General features: G+C 36.9%; 1 long non-coding RNA gene and 1 pseudogene across 1 annotated transcript in view; both read left to right on the forward strand.

Annotated features, from left to right (window-relative positions):
* LOC144316446 (uncharacterized) overlaps positions 1 to 23,873 on the forward strand; it is a 50,952-nt gene extending 27,079 nt beyond the window's left edge. Inside the window, exon 2 of the long non-coding RNA XR_013382399.1 lies at positions 22,429 to 23,873. This is a non-coding gene — a long non-coding RNA (uncharacterized LOC144316446). The remainder of the gene's footprint in view (positions 1 to 22,428) is intronic.
* Positions 20,077 to 22,265, forward strand: LOC144286012 (proteasome subunit alpha type-1 pseudogene; annotated as a pseudogene).
* Positions 23,874 to 25,107: the final 1,234 nt, after the last annotated feature.

Genomic DNA, 25,107 nt, shown 5'->3' on the forward strand with positions numbered 1-25,107 from the left:
TCTGAAAGTGTTCCATTTTCTAAAATATATAAATAACTCTCACCACTCAATAATACAAGACAACCCAACTAATAAATGAGAATGGATTTGAATAGACAATTCTCCAAAGAATACACACAAATGACCAATAAGCACATGAAAGTTTGCTCAATATCTTTAGTCATCAGATAAATGTAAATAAAAACCACTGAGATAGTACTTCACAACCACCAGATGGTTATAATCAAAAGACAGATAATAACAAATGTTGATGATGTGGAGAAATTGGAACTCAAGCACTGGTGGTGGGAATGTAAAAGTCACTTTAGAAAACTATTTTGCAGTTCCTCAACAAGTCAAACAAAGAGGTGTCATATGACCCTACAACTCTATACCTATGCACATATACCCAAGAGAACTGAAAACATGTTCATACAAAAACACATACATGGATGTTCACTACAGCATTACTTACAATAACCAAAAAGTGAAAACAACACAAATGCCCATCAACTAGTGGAAGGTTAAACAAAATATGATACATCCATAGAATAGATATGTTACTCAGTCATAAAAAGGAATGAAGTACTATTATAAGCTACAACATGGGTAAACCTTGAAAGAAGCCAGTCACAAAAGTCATAGATTGTATAATTCCATTTAGATGAAATGTCCAGAACAGGCAAATCTGTGGTGGTGCTTAGTAGGTAGTGGTTGCTGAGGGCTGAGTGAGGACAGAAAATGCGGGATGACTGCTAATAGATATGGGATGTCTTTTGAGAAGAATGAAAATGTCCTGGAATCAGATAGTAGTAATAGTTGTACAACCTTCTGAATATACTTGGAACTACTAAACTGTACACCTTGAAAAGGGGAATTTCACGATACATAAAATAAACTTCAGTTTAAAAAAAATCCAGAGCTGCAGAGTAACATGTTGTATAAAATCCACTATATTCTGGGGTGTACTCTGCTGTGTTACATGCAGAGTGGCGGTAAAGCAAAAGAGGATAGAGTGGCGGAGGTATATTGCTAGAAAATGAACAACATGAATATTTTTTCCTCCCAGCAGAAAAGTTTTCATACACCCATGGTAAGGAGGTTAGTGACTATATCCAGAACTGATGTAGACCAGAAAATGAAGTGTCTAGTACTTAGATATGCTTTTTTGTAGTTTTAAGACCAAGAAATGCAAGGAGTTTCAATTCCTAGATCATACTTTTTATTGAGCAAACAAATGTCATGGAATAGTTATATTTAACTTAAAATCTGTGCCCCTCCTCACTCAGGTCCTTCAGCCAAAGATGTGCTGTGGTATTTTCCCCTGTCCTAGTTACCATGTCTTTTTAAGCTGAGAAAAAAGCATGTCACCTAAAAAGAGAAAGTTTAAAAAGACTTTATATTTGAAAAGTCTCTGCTTTGATTTAAAAAAAATAAAACTTCCAATAGCTTTGTACTTTTTACTATAAAGAAAATACATACCATTTCAGGTTAGTAGTTACCTCCAGAAAGAAAGGGAGAGAGAAACAAGGGGCGGGGGACAGGGGTTGAGGTGTGGCGCTGTATCTTCAACATTGTGCTAAAGCAAAGTATTTGCATTTGTTTAATTTTAGTGACAGACACATGGGCATCTGTTATTTTAGCTTTTGAGCTTTTCAATATTTTTGAAATATTTTTAAAATAGTATAAAATTAAAACATTTAAAAACTTTAAATTATTTGATATTAAAACATGATATATTCATTACTAATATTTTCTCATCATGAACACACTTTATGCTTTTTTTAAAAATATTTCATTTAAATTCAATTTGCCAACATATAGTAAGATACACAGTGCTCATCTCATCGTGTGTCTTCCTCAGTGCCTGTCACCCAGTCACCCCATCCCCCCACCCACCTCCCCTTCTGCAACCCTTTATTTGTTTCCCAGAGTTAGGAGTCTCTCATGGTTTGTCTTCCTCTCTAATTTTTCCCCACTCAGTTTCTCTCCTTCCCTTATGGTCCCTACCACTGTTTCTTGATTTCACACATAAGTGAAACCATAAGATAATCGTCTTTCTCTGATTGACTTCTTTCACTCAGTGTAATACCCTCCAGTTTCATCCACATGAATGGTAGGTATTCATCTAAATGGTAGGTATTCATCCTTTTTGATGGCTGAGTAACATCCCATTGTATACATAGACCATATCTTCTTTATCCATCCGTCTGTCGAAGGAGATCATGGCTCCTTCCACAGTTTGGGTATTGTGGACATCGCTGCTGTGAACATTGGAGTGCAGGTGTCCCAGTGTTTCACTGCATCTGTATCTTTGGGGTAAATACCCAGTAGTGCAATTGCTGGGTCATAGGGTAGCTCTATTTTTACTTCTTGAGGAACCTCCACACAGTTTTCCAGAGTGGCTGCACCAGTTCACATTCCCACCAACAGTGCAAGAGGGTTCCCCTTTCTCCACATCCTCTCCAACATCTGTTGTTTCCTGTCTTGTTAATTTTCACCATTCTCACTGGGGTGAGGTGGTATCTCATTGTGGTTTTGATTTGTATTTCCCTGATGGCACATGATGTGGAACATTTTTTCATGTGCTCGTTGGCCATGTGCAGGTCTTCTATGGAGAAAGTCTGTTCATGTCTTCTGCCCATTTCATGACTGGATTATTTGTTTCTTGGGTGTTGAGTTTGATAAGTTCTTTATAGATGTTGGATACTAGCCCTTTATCTGATATGTCATTTGCAAATATCTTCTCCCTTTCTGTAGGTTGTCTTTTACATTTTACGCTTTTAAAATTAAATTAAAATTTTAATTTTATTTTTTTCATCATGAAAGTGTAATTTTTAATACCCATCACCTGTTTCTCACATCCCCCTACCCACCTCCCTTCTGGCAACCATCAGTTTGTTCTCTATAGTTAAGAGTCCATTTCTTGGTTTCTCTCTCTCTCTCTTTTCCCCCTTTCATTATGTTTTTTTTCTTAAATTCCACATATGAGTAAAAGCACATGGTATTTGTCTTTCACTGACTAATTTATTTCACTTAGCATCATTATCTAGCTCTATCCATGTTGTTCCAATAGCGAGATGTCATTCTTTTTTATGGGTGAATAATATTTATATACTTATAAATATAATATGTATATATGAGTTTATATGAAATGTCTGTTCATGTCTTCTGCCCACTTTTTAATTCGATTATTTATTTTTTTGGATATTGAGTTGCATTAGTTCTTTGTATATTTTGGATACTAACCCTTTATTGGATATGACATTTGCAAATAGTATTTCTCATTTAGCAGATTGCGTTTTTGTTTTGTTGATCATTTTCTTCATTCTACAGAAACTTTTTATTTTGACATAATATTATGAAAACCTATATACCAACAAATTGGACAACTTAGAAGAAATGGATAAATTCCTAGAAAGATATAACCTACCAAAACTAAAGCAGGAAGAAATAGAAAATTTGAACAGACCCACTACCAGCCATGAAATTGAATCAGTAAACAAAAAAATCCCAAAAAACAAAAGTCCAGAACCAGATGGCTTCTACCAACCAGGCTAATTCTACCAAACACTGAAAGAAGAGTTAATACTCATTCTTCTCAAACTATTCCAAAAAACACAAGAAGAAGGAAAACTTCCAAATTCATTCTATGAGGCCAGTATCACCCTGATACCAAAACTAGATAAAGACACCACAAAAAAAGAGAACTACATGCCAATATTTCTCATGAATATAGATGCAAAAATTCTCAACAAAATATTAGCAAACTGAACCCAACAATATATTTTAAAAACCATGCACCATGATCAAGTGTGATTTATTCCCAGGATGCAAGAGTTGCTCAATATTCACAAAATAATTAACATGATACATCACATCAATAAAGAAAAGAATAAAAAATTACATAATCATTGCAATAGACACAGAAAAAGCATTTGACAAAGTACGAAAACATTCATGATAAAAATCAACTGCAAGTAGGTCTAGAGGGAATATACCTCAACCTAATAAAGATCATATATGAAAAACCCACAGCTAACATCATACTCAATGGTGAAAATTGAGAGCTTCTCCCCTAAGGTCAGGAACAAGACAAGGATGTCTACTTTCACTGCTATTACAAAACATAGTACTAGAAGTCCTAGCCATAGCAATTGGACAACATAAAGAAATATAAGGCATCCACATTAGTAAGGAAGAAGTAAAACTCTCACTACATGCAAATGACATGATACTATATATAGAAAACCCTAAAGCCTCCACCAAAATACTACTAGAATGAATGATAAATGAATTCAGTAAATTCATAGGACACAAAATCAATGTACAAAATCAATCTGTGGCATTCCTATACTCTAATAATGAAGCAGTAAAATGTGAAATCAAGAAAACAATACCATTTACAATTGCACCAAAACCAATAAAATATCTAGTAATAAACTTAATCAAAGAGGTGAGACCTGTGATCTGAAAACAGTGAAAGAAATTCAAGACGATGCAAAGAAACAGAAAGACATTCCATGCTCTTAAGTTAGAAGAACAAATATTTTTTAACTGTCTGTACTACCCAAAGTAATCTATAGATTTAATGCAATCCCTATTTTAATACCAACAGCATTTTCCACAGAACTAGAATAATCCTAAAATGCGAATGGAACCACAAAAGACCTCAATTAGCCAAAACCATTTTATAGAAAAATAAAACAAAACAAAAATCACAACTGCAGACTTCAAGTTATATTACAAAGCAGTAATGGTACAGGCATAAAAATAGACATACAGACCAATGGAATAGAACCAAAAACCCAGAAATAAACTCACAATTATAGGTCAGTTAATCTTCAACAAAGGAGGAATGAATATCCGACAGGAAAGGATAGTCTCTTCAATGAAAGGTGTTGGGAGAACTGAACGGCCACATGCAAAAGAATGAAACTGGACCACTTGCCTCTGCCATATACAAAAAATAAACTCAAAATGGATTAAAGATCAAAATGTGAGACCTGAAACCATAAAGATCCTTGAAGAGACCACGCGAAGTATCTCGCTGCCAACAGCCATAGCAACATTCTTCTAGATACGTCACCTGAGGCAAGGGAAATGAAAATAAAAAATAAACTATTGGGAAGGCTTTATTTTATTTTAAAAAATGTTCTTAGTGTAATTAGTAATTACTAAGTATGACTATAAGCAGGCAGACAGTCCTTCAAAATACATTCAATGAGTCATGAAACATTTTTTCAGGACCTACCACGGCACCATGTGCCAAGTGCTACGAAACAAAACGTTCATGAGACAGAGATAAATAAGACGATGTCTGTGTCCTCAAGAAGCTCTTGGCCTCGTGGCTAATTCAGACCAGTAAGTGAATCATCCCAATATAATTTAGTAATGGCTATGAGAGATAAATGCACAGGAAGGGAGTAAAAAAACAAAATAGGTCACATGTACTCCTTGATTTTCCCTGATGAGTGAACACTGGATACACGAACCATGTGGGGAAGGGAAGGAGAAGACAGCAAAAAAGTTTATTTTATCTAGCATAGGGACACAACCCACTGAAGGTAGGCCACAAGACGTATAATTTTTCCCTCTGTAATTTTTAATACTTAATTTTATACAGTTATTTCCTTCAAAATCACTTACCCAACCATGACCTTTCTGCATGCGTGCACTTGGGAGACTTTTGTGGCTAACATGTATTTTTTACCACATGGAAGTCATTGTGCCTAGACTACTTCATTAAGTCTTCATAACGTCTCTGGGAGATGGGTGCTGTTATCATTCCCATTTTACGGAGGAGACGAATAACTAGGATACTTAGAGAAACTAGAAAATTTGTCTGAGTTTGCAATTCCAATTAAGCAGAGCCTTTTAACCATCTGTTCATGCTACATCAATGTCAGTTATATAAGGGGGAAATAAAGGATCCATAGAACCCTCTGTTAGGACAGAGAATATTTTCATCATGATGTTTGAGATTCCAACCAATTTTTAAGATGAAAAAAGTCCTTGAAATTATTTGGCTTATATCTTAGTAACAGAGTGCTTGTATGTTTAATCTTTAACTCTGCAAAGTGTGCAAAGAGAAACCAATCTAATAGCATTCGTTTTCCATGATCGAACAACTGGATTTGGTTCTGGTCGATTAAAAGGGCCTGCCCAGGACTCTCAACAGGATGGTGATTGATGTTAAGAGAGAGTCTTTATTGAGACCTACTGGCTGCTTTAAAAAGAAAACCCACAAGGATCCCATTCCTTAGTGCTGTTTGGACTAGGGGGACACAGTGCCATTGGCAACCAGCAGGGTGTTAGGGGAAAAACAAAAAGAAAGGCGTGTATTGTTTAATAGAGATCAGCTGCTCAAGAGACACTTATCAGAACAGCTTTGTTCCCAAGGCTGGGAAGATCTGCCACAGACTCACCAAACAACAAGAAAGACAAGCAGCATCGCACAGATGAAAAACACATCAGAAACTACCCGGGAGCCCAAGAGCCTCGGGAGATGGCTCCAGAGCCGAGGAGGAGTGCAGAAAGGATGATTGTCCGCACAGCTCTCCAACGTTGCCTGATGCCAGACTCCTGGGACAAGGGGGGCTGAAGCTTCGGGGCTGCCAAAAGACACAGAGCTGTTGCCATTTAATGAGGCCTGAAAGAAAGGGCTGCGTGGCTGTATTTTTACTGTTTTAATGGGTTTTAGCTCAGGTCTGGGCTAAGTGGGCTCCCGCCTTTCTCAGTGACCCAACCACCCAACGGACGGCTTGCTCACCCATGGGGACCCTTCCCATCCCATCGAGTGTGAGAACAAATTTGGTTGATTCTCCTCCACAGGGATCTTGGCAATCACACAGCAGGTTGTGCCTCCCACAGGAAAGCATTTCCTTGTATTCCAGTGACCTTTGCTTCGACCCCTTGCTTCCACCTCTGCTTGCCTTCCTCAGACGCTGTGTTACATGTGACATTGCTTTGTGGGCTCGGGAGACATCCTTTATTTGACTGAGGTTGTGGGTCACTCTGATGCCAGTGACAGTCCTCAAAGAGGCCAGGCCAAGGCTGAGGGGGCCTCCAACTCCCTGCCAATTCACTTCATTGGAAACAGTGCATAAAGCGGAAATCCTAACTGGGTGTCCTGGCTTTGAAGCTTACTTCGTTTCTCTCTTTTCCCGTTCATGAGAATACAAATTACGCAGAAGGCTAATTTGGCTGGTTTCAGAAGGCAACATTCAAATGGTAAAGTAGCCAAACAAGGTGACCTACCTATTCACAGGGACAATTCCACAACTATAAAAAGCACAAAAGCGCTCTGTCTAAAAATGCATTTGGCATTGTAAGTTAAAAAGTTGAACTAAATATTTACTTTCCATTCTCTATTTAAAATGTTGAAACCTACACTGACCTAACTAGGGTCAGAATTCTAGGTTCTTCATTTGTATGGTAAGGCCACAGTTCAGAAAAATGACACTTTGTATATTGAACAATCTCAGAGAAAATAAGCCCCCAAGTTTGGGGTTTCTTATAAAGACAGCTCTTCTGTAATGGCTTAGGATTCCATGTGGTTGTGATATTTCCAGAATGAAGGACTAAGTCAATCCTGATGAAATTTTGAAAGATGCCACCACGTCTAAATGTTTCAAAGCCAACACTTCAACTGCTAAATCATTCCCTCTGTTTTAAAGGAGTGATTATTTGATTGGCCGGGGATGGAGAGAAACCCTTCACCAGTAATGCAGATGGGCACATCATCTCCATGATTACATATGAAAGAGGATCGGATCTGGGGAAAACCCCGTGATTCACTCAGACACACAAATCATCCAAAGGAGGGGGTTACCTCATTTTCTCTTGAACTCTAGTAGGAAATTTCCCATGCCATAATTGTATTTGTTATAGTGCAATGATCAAAGTCAATAAATTCCTCCATCCATCCCCAGTCAGGGAAACCATATGGCTTTACTAGGAGAGTCCCATGTAAGGCCGGTTTGTCATATACATGATTGAATACCCATGGGGAAAAGGAACTCTGAATAGAGCAAAAGCATTTAAGACCAAAAGCATGAACTCCGAGAGACACACGGATACATACTCTACTTCTTAAGATCTAAAGTGGCAGGTCTATAAAGAAAACATACTGCAATATTGATCATGAAAAAAAAAAAAGAGGACAGATTCCTGAAAACAATAGGTGATTTCACTCCACAGCTGTGCACATAGAACCACTGAGGTCTAGGCCAGAAGTCAGCGGTTCTAGAAGGCAAGTGTGTCCATTCTGAAATCTATTGATTATCAGACAGTCTTACTTTCCGGTGGTCCCTTTGGTTACAAGGAAACTGTTATCATTTAGTAAAAAAAAAAAAAAAAAAAACCAAGGAGGTAGCATTTTCTTCTTTTTCAGATTGGGTGAAGACTATTAGAAAACTTGGTAATTCCTAGAACTGGTACAGACACAAAGAAATAGATACTGTTGGAGTAAGAGTTTGGAAATGCCATTTGACCATATTCAGCAAAAATTTTAATTTGCCAAAAAAGATAAATAAAATCAAAACAAAATTTTAATTTTCCTGAACAATGGCCCCACAATTACGTGGCTAGGAATTCATCTTCCAGAACAGGCACAAGATACAAAACATGTGCCCATGAAAGTCCATTGTAGCCTTTTTTATTTTAGCGTTATCAGTAAAGAAATCTGAATAGCTAACAGTCAGAAATGACTAAATGAATTTAGAGTAATCCATTCAATAGAAGAGTAAGAAGAAATAATAAGATAAATCTATTTCAGTGTCCAAGACTTTTTTAAAAAGTCATAGAATATGAGTCTTCATGGAATGAAACGAAGGGAGAAGAGAAGAGAAGAGAAGAGAAGAGAAGAGAAGAGAAGAGAAGAGAAGAGAAGAGAAGAGAAGAGAAGAGAAGAGAAACATATTTAGGAATACGCCCCAGGAAGTAGTAATTTGAAGAAAGAACTTTTACTTTTTCATCTTAGACCCTTTTGTTCTATGTGATATTTTTTCTTTTCAATAAGCATGTAAACATATAATTTTTTTAAACTAACAAAACAGATTAACTGCAGCTCAAATTTTTCTTTTCCCTAATGAAATATTACTAAAGTACAATTTATATATAATAAAATTCACTTACTTTAAGTGAATAATTCAAAGAGTTATGACAAAGTATACAGTCTTGTAACCACCATCATAATCATGATACAGGATATTTCCATCACTCCTAAAACTTGTTCCTACCCCTTTGCTACTAATTCCATAACCCTATCCCTGGGTCCTGGCAACCACCGATCTGTGTTCTATCACTAAGCTTCACTTTTTCTCAAATTTCATATAAATATATAACAAAATCATAAAGCAAAATCATATAAAATTTTGCACCTGGCTTTTTTTACTTAGCATAATGCTTTTAAGATTCATCTATGTTGTTGTATGTATGAGTAGTCTGCTCCTTTTTACTGGTGAGTAATACTTCATTCTGCGGATACACCACAATTTGTAAATCTATTCACCGACTGATAGACATTTGGGTTCATTCGATTGTTGACTATTACAAATAAAGCTATTCTGAGTATTCAAGTACAGATCTTTCTGTGGACATTTGTTTTCATTTTTCCTTGATAAGTACCTAGGAGTGGAATTACTGTGAAATATGTTTTTCATTGATTTTTCTCTATTTTCCTCTTTTTTTCTTTCATTTATTTCTGCTTTAATCTTTATTATTTCCTTCCTCTGCTTACTCTGTGTTTAATTTTCTCATCTTTTTCTAGTTTCTTAAGGTGGAAGCTTAGATCATGGATTTGAGAACTTTCTCCCATCCATAATAGAAATTAATGCCTTAAGTTTCCATTTAAGCACTGTCTTCACTGCATCCCACATGTGTTGGTATACTGTGTCTTTATTTTATTATTTTTTTTTTTAGTTCAAAATAATTTCTAGCTTTCTTTGTAATTTTTTCCTTGACCATATTTTGTTTATTTTTAATTGTGTTGTTTAATTTCCAAATATGAAGATCCCCAAATAGATATCCTTCTTGTATTGATTTCTAATTTAAAGCCATTATGATGACAGAACATACTTTGTATAATTTCAATGTTTTTTTTTAATTTACTGAGATTTGGTTTATGGCTCAGAATATGGTCTACCTTGGTGAATATTCCACATGCACTTGAAAGGAATATTTACTCTGCTATTGTTGAGGGAATTGTTCTATAAGTATCAGGTCAATGTGGCTGATAGTGTTGTTTAGTCTTTTCCTCGCTAATTTTTCAGTCTACCAAAAAAAAGAACTATTAAAATCTCCAACTATAATTGTGAGTTTGTTTTGTTCCCTTTAATTTCTATCAGATTCACTTCCTATATTTTGAAATTCCTTTATCACATGCATTAACACTTAAGCTTGTCAAGTCCTCTTGATGGACTTACCTCTTCATTATTAAGAAATGTCCCTGTTTATCCTGATATATTACTTATTCTGAAATTTACTTTGATACTAATATAGCAACTCCAACTTTCTTTTGATGAGTGTTTGCATAGAGTAGCTTCTTATTTCCTTTTATGTTTATATCATCTGTGTTTCTCTCTCTTATATATACATTTATAAAGATCCTACTTACGTATTTGAGAAAGAGAGAGAGACTGAGAGCACAAGCAGAAGGAGAGGCTGACTTCACACTGAGCAGAGCCCAATGCGGGGCTCGATCCCACGACCCTGGGAGCATGACCTGAGCCAAGATCAAGAGTTATGCTTAGCCGACTGAGCCACCCAGGCACCCCATCTGTATCTTTATATTTAAAGTAGGTTTCTTATAAAGGCCATATAGTTGAGTCTTACTTTTTTTAATCCAAGATGACAATATTTGACTTTTAATTGGAATATTTAGACATACACTGTATAATATGGTAGACATTGGCCATATGTGGCTACTGAGCACTTGAAATCTAGCTACCGTAAATTGACATGAGCTTTAAGTATAAAATACACACAAGATAGAAGAATCTTATATGAAAACAAAATAGAGAATATCTTAATATTTATCTAATTACATATTGAAATGACAATGTTTTAGATATTTGGGGTTAAATAAGTTATTAAAATCAAATTCACCTGTTTTTATTCTTTATGTGACTAACAGAAAAATTTGAATTATATATGTGGTTCATATTATGTTTCTGTTTAACAAAGCCAGTTTAGGGATGCATGGGTGGCTCAGCAGTTGAGTGTCTGCCTTCAGCTTAGGGTATGATCCTAGGTCCAGGATTGAGTCCCTCATGGGGCTCCCTGCGAGGAGACGGCTTCTCCCTCTGCCTATGTCTCTGCCTCTCTCTCTCTCTCTCTCTCTGTCTTTCACGAATAAATAGAATCTTTAAAAAAAGAAAAAAGCTAGTTTAAACAATTTACATTTAATATCATTGTCAAGCTTTGGATTTAAAGATACTACATGAAATTTTTAAGACTTAATTTCTTAGGTTCACAGCAAATATGAGGAGAAGGTTCAGAGACTTCCCGTACATCCCCTGTCTCCACACCTGCGTGCATAGCCTCCTCCATTATCACCATTACTCGCTAGAATGGTACATTTGTTCCAGCCAATGAACTTACACGGACACATCATAATCACCCAAAGCTTACCCGAGGGCTCAGTCTTGCTATTATACATACTACAGGTTTGAACAGTAATAGAACATGTATCCATCATGATGGTATCATATAGAATATTTGCACTGCCCTAAAAATCCTCTGTGCTCTGTATACTCATCTCTGCTTGACACTATGCCCTGGAAACCACCGAGCATTTTACTGTCTCCATAGTTTTGCTTTTTCCAGAATGGCATAGAGTTGGAATCATACATTACGTAGCCTTTTCAGATTGGCTTCTTTCACTTCATAATTTGCATTTAAGGTTCCTCCATGTCTTTTCATGACTTAGTAGCTCATGCCTTTTCAGAGCTGAATAATATCATGGTTCCAAGTTTGGGCAAACATAAATAAGGCTGCTTTATACATCATGTGCAGAGCTTTGTGCAGACATGAGTTTTCAACTTCTCTGGGTAATCAAGAAGAGCGTGATTGCTGGATCACACATTAATACTATGCTTGGTCTTTTTTTTTTTTTTAAAAAAGATATTATTTATTTATTCATGATAGTCACAGTGAGAGAGAAAGAGAGAGAGGCAGAGGGAGAAGCAGGCTCAATGCAGGGAGCCCGACGTGGGATTCGATCCCGGGTCTCCAGGATCACGCCCTGGGCCAAAGGCAGGCTCCAAACTGCTGCACCACCCAGGGATTCCAATGCTTGGTCTTTTAAGAAACTATAAAACTGTCTTCCAAAGTGGTGCTACTATTTTGTGTTCTCATCAGCAATAAATGAGAAGTTCCTGTTGTTTCATAATCTCTCCAGCATTTGCTGTTTTCAACGTTGCAGATTTTTATCCTTCTAATAGGTCTAGTGTAGTATCTTTTTGTTTTAATTTGCATTTCCACAATGCCATAAGTTGTGGAACATCTTTTCATGTGCCTGTTTGACATCAGTCTATCTTTTTTTGGTCTATTAAAGTCTTTGGGGCATTTTTTAATCTGGCTGTTAATTTTCCTTCCATTGGATTTTAAAGATTCTTTGTGTATTTGGGATAATAGTGCTTCATCAGATGTGTGGTTTTGCAAGTATTTTTTTCCCAATCTGTGACCTGTCTTCTTGTTTTCTTGACATTGTCACAGAGCAGAACCTTTTAGTTTTAATGAAGTCCAACTTCTCAGTGATTTCTTTTGCCAACTTGTCAATTGTTTCTTTTGTGGGTCATGCTTTTGGTGTTATATATAAAACAGTTACCTAGGTTTTCTCCTATGTTATATTTTAGGAGTTTTATGGTTTCTTGTTTTACGTGTAGGTCTACAATCAATCCATTTTGAGTTAATTTTTGTGAAGGGTATAAGGTGTGTTTAACTGATTTTTTTCTGAATATAGAGATTCAATTGTTCTAGCACCCTTTGCTGAAAAGATTGTCTTTGCTCCATTGTATTTTCTTTGCTCCTCTGTTGAAAATCAGTTAACTATACTTATACTTATGTGGATCTATCTCTGGGCTTTCTATGTTTTGTGTCTTTGAGTTATTCGTCTATTCTTTTGCTAATCCCTCACTGTCTTGATTACTCTGGCTTTATATTAAGTCTTAAAGTTTGGTAGCATCAGTCCTCCAATTTTGTTCTTTTCTATCAATATTGTTTTGGCTATTTTGTGTCTTTTTCCTTCCCACCTAAACTTTAGAAGCATTTGTCAATAACCACAAAATAATTTGCTGGGGTTTTGATTGGGATTCGATGGAACCTATAGATCAGATTAAGAGGAATTGATACCTTGACAATATTGAGCCATGTCCTATCCACAACATGGAATATCTCTCCATTTATTTAGTTTTTCTTTGATTGATTCATCAGTTTTGTAATTTTCTCATATAGATCTTGTTCATATTTCGTTATTATTTATAACACATTTGTTATACTATTTTTTATGCCTAAATTTCATTTTGGTGGGTGCTAAGGTAAATGCTATTATGTTTTTAATTTCAAATTTCATTTGTTAATTGGTGCTACATGGGAAAATAATTAACTTTTGTATATTAACCTTGTATCCTGCAACTTTCTTGTAATTACTTACAGTTTTGGGAGTGTTTTTGTCCATTCTTTGAATTTTCAACATGGATGACATAGTATGTCAACAAAGTTTTATTTCTTCTTTCCTAATCTGTATACATTTTTTGTTTCCTTTTATTTCTTTATTACATTAGTCAGGATATCCTACAATGTTGCAAGAGGTAGGAAGGAGACATAATTCTTGTACCTGATCTTAGTGAGAAAGCTTCTAGTTTCTCACCATTAAGTATGATATCAGCTATAGCTTTTTTGCAGATATTCTTTATCATGCTGAGAAAGTCTCCTTCTATTCCTAATTTACTAAGAGTTTTTACCATGAATGGGTTACTATATTAATATTTCTTTCCTTTCCATCCCATCTGTTTTTTATTCTTTTTTCTTTGTCTTTAACTGCTTCCTTTTGGATTCATTGAAGATTATTTTACTTTATTTTATCTCCATTATTGGCTTAATAATTATACTTCTTTGTTTTGCTTTTTTTTAGTGGCCCCTCTAGAATTTGCAGCATACATCTTTAGTTTATCACAATCTACCTTCAAATAATATTAATTGCTTCTTGCATATTATAAGAACTCACAACAGTGTACTTCTATTTACCTTTTCTCATCCATTGTACTTTTGCTATACTTTTTACTTCTATATGTTACAAATTTCATAATACATTGTTAATTTTTTTTTGTTTAAACAGATAGTTATCTTTTTTAAATGTCCATATCCTTTTTTTTCCCAGTATAATTCTACTTCCAGAAAGCTATCCTAAAGATTTAATAGACATGCCTTCCAAGGAGATTCAATGGAACAGTAGTTAATAAAATGCAATTATGACAAAATAAATGATCTATAGGAAGGGAATTGTTAAATGATTGTATTTCCTTACAATGGACTATTAGAGAGCTCTTAATTTACATTTAAAGACATTTAAGGATACAGAAAATGGTCAGGTTTTTTTTTAAGTAAAAAGATAGCAGATATCTGAAGATTCTATGTCATTGAAACTGTACATGAGAGACAGGGACTGAGAGAGAGAAATGTAGAGATAGAGATACAGAGATAGAATGATGCAAGAATACCACCAAATGCTTATCAATAACAGGTTAGGTAATTCTAATTGTTTTTCCTACTCAAATTTTACTATTAAAGAAATATGGGTTTCATTGGAGATGCAGATTACAAAATATCCAAAATTGCTACAGAACTTAAATCTATTGAGTAATTTTTTTCTGTGCAAAATTTACTTTCTAAATTGTTGTTTCCAGGTTTGTTTGTTTAGTTCTTACAAGCTCTGAGATAGATATTTGCATAAATATCCTACTAGGCATAAGAGATAATGAACCTTGGGATGCCTGGGTGGCTCAGTGGTTGAGCACCTGCCTTCTGCTTAGGGCGTGATCCCAGGTCCAGGGATCCAGTCCCACATTCGGGCTCCCTGTGGGGAGCCTGCTTCTCCCTCTGCCTGTGTCTCTGCCTCTCTCTGTGTGTCTCTCATGAATAAATAAATAAAATCTTTAAAAAAGTAAAGTAGAATATATAACCAGTTTCCTACTCTACAAAGATCTGTAATTTGGAAACAATAGGAATACAAAATACAGCTAAAATCAACATTATCTGAATATACTTTACTTTTTGAGGATTCAAAATTTTAAGTTGCCTTCCGGTCATCTTTCTAAGAATCAATTGTCATATATTATAGTTTAGTAGAATGACATTGAAGTATATAAACCTCTGAGAGATAATATTACATCTTTTCTTCACTCCACATCTCACTATCATCCTGGATGAAGCCAATATGTACAGACAACTGCTGCAACTCTCTTTTCACAATTCTTTGAAGTTCTGATTATTTTATGCTTGCTTGTCAGATCCAAATTTTGTGCTTCTCTGCTTCTCTCTGCCTTCTGGTTAGGTTTAACCAATAGAAGGTCCTGGAAAGAAGTCCAAGGGTGGGAGGAGACAGTGATCCCATCTGCACACATTCTTTTTCAGCCAAGGTTTTTGCAAGAGCTGCATTCATCTAGGTATGGCCAGAGCTCCTAAAAGCAATCCCTGTCCCATGGCTACAAAACCAGCCAGATTCTGTTAACAGCACTCCCTCTCCTTGGTTCTCCAGGTCTAAGGATGAAAATGCCTTAGTTCTCTGTCCCTGCTGGTTCCTGAATGTATTGCCATTCCTCTTTGCATTTTTTGTTTTGCCTGCTCACATCTCTATAAATGATTCCTTTATTAAACTCTCTTTAATTAATCTTTAGTGGGACATTCACTTCCTGCTGGGTTCTCCACAACTTCAGGCCACACTATTAATTCTCCACCTCTGAAATCATAAATTCAACATCCCAATCTCTGACTACAACTTCCCATTCTTTCATTTGTCTACTTACATGACTTTTAATCTGTTCTTTCTCCAATCTCAAGCCTCATCCCTCCCACTCCTGCTTCTCCCAATCTTTAAGCCTCTTTTCTGTTCCTCTGCCCCCAGTTTAGTCTAGATTCAATAGCCCTTCATGTCACTGACTATGATGACATCTCTTTCAATGGTTCTCTCCACTGAGTCTGACTCCAGCCTGGTGGTCAAGTTTTTTAAATACTCTGGGTCTTTCTTTGTCTATAGAATGAAGAGTTGGATAATGCAGTCTTGAAGTAGGATAACCATTGCCCAACTGGGTTAGCTTTGAGCATGAAAGGGAGAGCTATTAATTAGTACACCAGGACAAGACAGTTGCAGGGAAACTGGACATGTGACTATCTATCTCTATTGCCTCTTCCAGCTGTCAAATGCCATGATTATGTTACAAACATTAAAATCAGAAAATAGATCTGGTTTTTTTTTTTCTAAAGTCATAGGCTTGTCTTACAATATGTGTGCTTAGTGAGCACCACAAAACATTTGGAAAAAATTTAAGATAAGGATAAGAAATCAAAAGTATAGAGGTGAGGGCTTTGAAGTGTGAAGACAGTACGAGAAGAAAAGATCCACAAATAAATGTTTCTTTCCAAATCTCAGACTCATCTGACAGTTGCCCTCAAAGAAAGGCCCTGTTTTGTTTTGTTTTATTTTGTTTTTTTCTAAAAAGCAAGCGGAAACAATCCACAGAATAATCTACCCATTTGGGTATAAATGGAAAATCTAATGCCCTCTTGCCTTCTTGTCTCCTCTCTTCCATTTTCAGTTTTCAGTTTCAACCTCCACAGAAGCTGATGCTGTGCCCTGTGCGCTGCCTCCTATCCCACAACAAAAAGACTCCTCAGACTGAATAGGCATGGTCGCCATGGCAGCTGGGGGTCATAAACTCTTGAGCTGTGGGTCTTGGCACAATTCCATGCATTATCTGCATCCTGGTGCAAATCAGTCCCTTTATCTAATTAGTAGCCTTACAAATAGCCACCTGCCCCAGAGCTTAACCATTAAAGATGCAATATTGGCTGAATAGCTTGAGACAAGGGGTGAGGATAACAGAAAACTGAAAGCTGATCTTAGCGAGGCCCTGTCTCTCCTGGCTACAGACACCTGCAAGCTCCAGCCCACCCACATAGCAGGAGTTCAAAGGAGTCCGAGAACAAATCACTTCTGTCTTCCTTTCACAGCTCACCTTGAGTGTCTCCTCATCTACTAGCCTCCCAGAAGCTCGGCTTGGTGACCTCTGCCTACGGGACCTGCATGACCATTTCTGCTCAGGTGCCCGCTGGTCCCTGCCTCAGAGCTTCTTAACTGAAACATCCTGCCTTGTCTCTTATCTCCATAACTTGACCAACTGCCCTGGCCTGCTGTAGTCTACACCCTGATCCTGATATTTCAGAACTATCTCCTGATTTACTTGAAAGACTGGATCCTTTCTAACTTGTTCAAATGCTGAAACTTTCCTGTGCCAATGAGATCTTACCCTAGGCTCATGTTACATGGATGTTTGTCAGGTTCATATTTTTATTCCAGTAAAAAATTCTAAGTACAAAAAACAAAATTCTTATTTTTATTCAACATTCACTAAACAGAAGAGGTATCCTCCTATAGTTATTCTATAGATAATGATGAATCTAGACTTTTAAAAAGTTTGAAAGGAATGCATTCTGAAAGTGTACGTTGTGGCAAATCTGACTTTTGCATCCTGGGCTGAATTTCAGAAATGATACAAAGTGCTGGGGATGGAAGGATGGCAGAGGAATCCAACTACAGTTTCACAGCTGGATGTTGTGGTGCCACATTTGAGTGACTCCAATGCAGTATATCCATTATGAGCTTCTGGGATTGAAACATACTGAAAAATCATCCAATATTCTTCTTTATTACAGGGAATATATTTATTCCATATGTGCCGAGCAAGTACATGTCTCATTGTAATTTTATTGTCATGTAATGATTTCAAAATTTCTTGCTTTTTATTATTATACTATGTGTTTATTTATCCAATAAATTAAAAAAATCATTTCCTAAAGTAGGAAATGATTATCCTCACTGTGCTGGTAATGGTCATGTATGAAAATTACAGATAAAAATTTAGAGGCAAAAGATGTTTACTAAGTCTTTTCATCTATGCTTTTGTGAGTGCAGGCTGTGATTTCTTTTGTTTTACTATCAGATTAGCGACTCCAGTTTGAAATAATATCGAGCAACAAGGTTTCTCATGCTTCCTTAGACATGCTAGTCCAGAGGCTAGCACATCTGATACAGGCTTCTTAATATTCAGAGATATTCTGTTTTCCTGAAGTTTTTATTATTCTTATTTGTTAATTTATATATTTTTTAAACACAATATCTTCAAGGGCTCTGAAAAGAAGTCAGAGTTTAAAGTCTATGCAAGCAAAAACGAAGCCAGGCCTACATTCCCTCCCTGTCCACTGTGACTCCCCAGACCATTCCAGGAACAACCAGATTAAATAGTTGTGCTCTGAACCAAAGCCGTAAGGCCATTATTTAGGTTTCCTTCGAAAAAGAAACTACAAACTTAAAAACGTGAGCTATCTTTGTGAAAATTCCCACTTTTCTTCTCTAGCCCTCCTATGCTAGGGTTGCCAACCAATTACCACCATATTCAACATTTGAAATATAGTTAGCATTTGAAATATTCCTATGTGCATTTACCTCTTTGACCACTTATAATTATTATATGCTGTCAACTGTAATTATACTAAACAATGGCATTCAGAGATTAAGGAGGTGAGGTCTTCCTGGTACATATTTGCCTGTTTAATGTCTAATTTCTCTCCAGATGTTGAACTCCATGAGGACAGGAACAGCTCATTTCTTTATCACCTCTCTGTCCCTATGAATGGTTGATTATAAGAAGGAGAAAGTATGCAATTGTCTCTTTATGGTTTAGGAACTATAAAGAATAGTAAGTTAAAATTTTATGACTTTTGGGAATTACAAAGTAGCATTTATATTACCAACAGTCTCTTAATATCATCAATAATGAGCAAAAAAACCAGTATTTGGACTTCAAATAGCAATGGAAAAGATACGTTTGCTGAACCTATGACTCAAAAAATAAAGAAATAAAATAAAGAAAATAGAAATTTCCCAAACAACCATTACACTGAAAGGATATCCAATTTGGAATTTGTCGAGTTACTCAAAGGAAGGCATGTTCACCTAAAATGCATTGTTCAGAAACACATGAGATAATGTGTAATTTCTCACTCCTGTGGTCTTTAGGAGATAGCCTTTGACTTAAAGATAGCCTTCCCAGCTTGAAAATTTTATCATTATGATTAGCAAATACAGAATCATTTGTTTTTCTCTCCAGACTGTCTTGTCCTCCTCAGTAAATCCCATAGAGGACACAGTAGAGAAGTCAGGAATGCAAAGGAGGTCTGTGGTTTGGAAATGGCCCAAGACAAACTAAATTTTCCTAAATATGCATTAAACTGCCAACAAAGAGCACCATGACCTAGAGCTTGAACAAAAGGAAAACCCATAGCTTTATGAAGTCACTGGTTCTGTGAGCTGTATTAGGGAAAGGGCAGGGATCATTCACATGACTAAAATGTCCCTCTAAGTCCCAGGAAAACTTCCTCATGAATAGAAAACTGGAATTATTCCCCCTTTCCATCCCAGATTAAGTGTGCATTCCCCTGAGCAGCTCATACTTGAGAGCACTTGCTGGACCTACAGATCCCCACATTTGCTGTGAGACTTGCAATCTAGAGTCCTGCCCTCATCCTAAAGGAAGGTCCCAGGAAACTGACATTCAAGATCTGGGATTGCAAGATGCTTAGGACCAGAAGGTAAGCAATTGGCCCCAATTTTTCCTGAAACATCACCTTATAGAGCTATCTCAGCTAATGGTCTGGGTAGGAACCCTGGGTAGAAGTATGTACACAAAAGAGAAGGAAGGATGGTAACAAAGGTAACCACCTGCTCAAGATTCTCCCCTATTTTGAGGTCACTAATTGGGAAAAATAGACAGTTGGCAAGAACCACCTATCCTTACATGTTTATTAAGTCTTTATAGAGTAAGTCTCTGGTGACTGTATTGATCCCTGTGTTCGTACCCAAGGAACATGAAACGTAAGATGGCATTAGTGATACAGAAAGTAAAGAATAGACAAAAGCATAGAGGTAAAACAACTTAAATCACCAAGGTTTGTGTCTACTTAACCAGCTGCATGAATATGAGCAACTTAATTAACTTCTCTGAGAATAATTTCCTCATCTTCTAAATGAGGCAGATGAGGCCAAAAGTTTCTATTACTTCTAGGTTTACAATTATAGGATTCCCTGTCCCTAGTAGTGAATGTCTGTAAATGCTATATGTAAGCAGAAAGCACGTGATGTGCGATATTCAATAGTAGTAAAAGGGGGATCATGATTGATGTGTGTCAGTGAAAGTTTGCTGCTGCTCTTTTCCAGTCATCCTGGAGAAGTTTACTTCCTAAACATATGTTGTAACCAAGAAAATAAAACTTAAGGATGTAGTAAAAGCATTAAGGACATTTTTCCTAGAAAGGAACAAAAATCTCTGTAGCAGGAGGTGGGGAAAAAGGACAGAAGTAAACTCAGAAGAAGCAGAGAGCTAGAGAGTTTGGAAGTAGGATGTGAGGATCTAAACAAATTTGAGAAGATTTGTCACGGTCAAAACAAAGGACAGAAAAGATGATTCAAGCCCACCTTGACGGATATTCAGAGAAGGCCGATGGTGGTAAGCATAAATCTAATGATGATGAAGAGGGCAGTAACAATAGCTGCCATTTACTGAGCACTTACTAAGTGTTAGAACTCCTTGATAGAAAATTTAGAAATATCATGTGTGGTATCTAGAATTCTCTGCAAAGGACAATTGTAATATTTACCATATAGATAAACAAAGGCTCAGAAAAAGTGACTTCCCAAGGGCAACGCCAGGTCTACCTGCATTGTTTTCAACAATCATTACTGTTTGTTTGCCCATGAACAGAAAAAAAGCCCTTTTGGGCTTTTGGCAAATCTAGGATTTCGGGCGATTAAAATTATTAAGAAAGAGGCGCTCCTGAAGCCGCCACCTCTGCAGGAGGCCGCAGTGGGACCCTAGCAGGAATCATGTTTCGCAACCAGTATAACAATGACAATGACGTCACTGTTTGGAGCCCTCAGGGCAGGATTCATCAAATTGAATATCAATGGAAGCTGTCAAACAAGGTTCAGCCACAGTTGGTCTGAAATCAAAAACCCATACAGTGTTGGTTGCATTGAAGAGAGCACAGTCAGAGCTTGCAGCTCATCAGAAGAAAATTCTCCATGTTGATAACCATATTGGTATTTCAGTGGTGGGACTTACTGCTGATGCTAGACTGTTAGGTAATTTTATGCACCAGGAGTGTTTGATTTCAGATTTGTATTTGACAGACCTCTTTCTGTGTCTCGTCTTGTATCTCTAATTGGAAGCAAGACCCAGATACCAACACAATGGTATAGCCGGAGACCATATGGTGTTGGACTGCTTATTGCTGGTTATGATGATATGGGCCCTCACATTTTCCAAACCTGTCCATCTGCCAACTATTTTGACTGTAGAGCCATGTCCATTGGAGCCCGTTCTCAATCAGCTCGTACTTACTTGGAGAGACATATGTCTGGGTTTATGGAGTGCAATTTGAATGAACTGGTTAAACATGGTCTGCATGCCTTACGAGAGACACTTCCTGCAGAACAGGACCTAACTACAGAGAATGTTTCCATTGGAATTGTTGGTAAAGACTTGGAGTTTACCATTTATGATGATGATGATGTATCTCCGTTCCTGGAAGGTCTTGAAGAAAGACCACAGAGAAGGGCACAGCCTGCTCAACCTGATGATGAACCTGCAGAAAAGGCTGATGAACCAATGGAGCATTAAGTCACAAACCAGTCTATATGTGTATTATCAAATATGTAAGAATGCAGGAGCCCTTACGGATGACAGTAATCTATACTTTGAACCAAAAGATGCAGCGTGGTCTTTTGGTATGTTTTAGGAATCGGTCCAGATGTGTTTTTCCCAAGTAACTTGTCTGAACCATATAATGGTGTGCATCTTTCTTTGAGAGGGTCTATATAATCATTTTCTAGAAAGTATAGTTATCTGTACTAATGTTTTTATATGAAGAACATAGTGTCTTTGTGGTTTTAAAGACAACTGTGAAATAAAATTGTTTCACCTGCCTGTGTAAATAAATAAATAAATAAATAAATAAATAAATAAATAAAATTAATAAAATTAATAAAATTAAATTAAATTAAAAATTATTAAGAAAGAGTAGTCAGAGTTAACCATTGATAGATCTGATGGAACTATTTCTCCTTAAACAAAGGGACTGTGTCTTCTCTATCTTCTTGTTCCCTGCACTTAGCCTATGGCCAAGCACCCTGTGGAAGATGCGGAGATGTGCCACCCAGATGCCTCTTCATGGAAAGGCTTGCTGCCCAGCCACAAGGAATGCAGTCAGACTCGAGCTGTGGGTTCCATCTAGGTTGGCCTCCACTGTAGATAGTGATTGCTTCCTTGAGATCATGCTCTTTTCTGGAAGCCTGAATCTTGTACCCAAGCAACCAAGGGGAGTGATGTAGGAGGACAAAGGCCAGAAGCCAATCTGGGACATGCTGATGGGCAGTTCTGACTCCAGAGCTCCATGCGAAATGGATTGAAATTCTGTCAACCCTGCTTTGCAATTTGACTTCTCCCTTGCTCCAATTCTGTGTCCACCTGCTTCTTTTCATAGATGTAGATCCCTAATAAATATCTCGTACTCCAGTTCCATCTCTGCAGCTGCTTCTAGAGAACATAACCTGGAATACACCTATTATATACTCAGTGACAACTGGATGGGGATGACTAAAGTGATATGAGTTAAGGAGCATTTTTAAAGATTCTTTTCCCCCAAAAAAATGTTAATTTCATTAGCTGGTAACTGAGATTCTACAAATAGATGTTATTCCTTTGTCTATCAACCCAGTTATGGAATGAATAAGTCACAGGGACACTAGGTATAGTCAATGGTGCTGTAATAGTGTTGTATGATGACAGATGGTATCCATCTGTGGTGAGCATAGCATAAGGTAAAGATTTGTGGAATCACTATGTTGTACACCTGAAACTAATATAAAATTGTGTGTCAACTATAGTTTAATTAAAAAAAAAAAAGCATCAAGAATGAAGTACCTGGATACAATCCTCATTCTACCAGCTACCTAGCTGTGCATCCTTGGACAAATCACTTAGCCTTTCTGTGCCCCGGTTTTTTGTATCTACAAAAGGGAAATAATAAATGTAACTACCTCAAAAGGTTGTGAGGATTAAATAAGTTAAAATACTGAACTATTTTCATGAGGAGATGACATAAAGTAGAGCCCTCAATAACTATTAGCTATTTCTGGTACTAAGTCCATACGTTTGCTTTTGAGCAGGCCCAGTCATACCCAGACATTAAATATTAAGTTGAAGAAAATTAAGAAGATAAGAAAAAGTGAATAAAATAGGATTATAGAAGTATGACTAATAATACAGTCATATTTATGTAATATTTTTCTATTACATTCACCTTCAACCCTGGGACATGGGTTTCTACAATCTCTTGCATGTATCTTCATGCCTTAAATTCCACATTGCTTTCTAACTATCTGTTCCTGTGTCTATTACCCCTCTCACCTCAACATTGTAAGATACTTAAGGGTGAACTATTCCATCTTGTTCATCCTTATATCCCCATTCCATCCACCCATTCATTTCTCCATCCATTAAACAAATATTGTGTGCATTTCATCGGTGGGTTCTTTTGGAAATAAAACAATAAACCAAGTTCCTGTTCTCTTGGGCTGTGTGTGCTGGCAATATACATAGCAATAATAAAACAAATATTCAGCACATTGTCCAATGAAAGGTATTATAATGAATTACCCAGTGCTGAGCTCAGAGTAGGTTTTCCGTAAATAATTGTTGAATTAAATGCAAAAAAAAGGGACGCCTGGGTGGCTCAGCAGTTGAGCATCTACCTTTGGCTCAGGGTGTGATCCTTGGATCGGGGATTGAGTCCCGCCTCAGGCTCCCCATGAGGAGCCTCCTTCTCCCTCTGCTTATGTCTCTGCCTCTCTCTCTGTGTCTCTCCTAAATAAATGAATAAAATGTCAAAAAAATGCAAAAGAAAAAAAAGAGCCAAAGGCAAATAAAAGACATTTTCATTGTTCTTTCTACTCAATTCAGAATGGAAGAGCTGTATAGGACACAGATGGCTGGGACAAGGGATTCTTATTTTGTCTTCTGCCCCTCAGCCAGTCAGAGGTTGAGCAAAGTAAAGCCCACACAGAAGAGCAAGGGAACCATGGCAGTCATTTAAAGGTGAACATTATTTTCCTATTTATGCTACCTTGGTTCTGCTTGCATGTGAATTTTTACTCTCACATGTTTTTCAACTCCTTTAGTTGATAGAAAGATACTATTATACCTGAAAAATAGAAGCTTAAGCTTTTCAGTGAGTATTGATGATTATTATCATTATCACTATCATCATCATTACTACAACAGACGAACAGTCCCATTGTCACTGCTGTGGTCCTCCAGTCCTACTTCTCCTTTGTATATGACTATTCTGAGTATTTCTTTAAGATGAAATGAAAATCCACATCCACTTTCATATGCAGTGATTTGCCATCTCAACCTCTCATTGGTCAACTGAAGGAAGACATCCCCTATAATTGATAGCTAAATAGCATTCAGTTGCTTCAAGGTACTTTCAATCTCTTCTTAGAAATACCTTGATCTAGGGGATCCCTGGGTGGCTCAGTGGTTTAGCACCAGCCTTCGGCCCAGGGCCTGATCCTGGAGACCCGGGATCGAGTCCCATGTCAGGCTCCCTGCATGGAGCCTGCTTCTGCCTCTGCCTGTATCTCTGCCTCTCTCTCACTGTGTCTCTCATGAATAAATAAATAAAATCTTAAAAAAAAAAAAAAAAAGAAAAAGAAATACCTTGATCTGTAGAGGCTTCTCACTTCTCCCTTAATGTCTATCCTCTAAGCATGGCCTTAAAATCTGAAGA

This window comes from Canis aureus, chromosome 1 (assembly GCF_053574225.1).
Source record: "Canis aureus isolate CA01 chromosome 1, VMU_Caureus_v.1.0, whole genome shotgun sequence".
Lineage (NCBI taxonomy): Eukaryota > Metazoa > Chordata > Mammalia > Carnivora > Canidae > Canis > Canis aureus.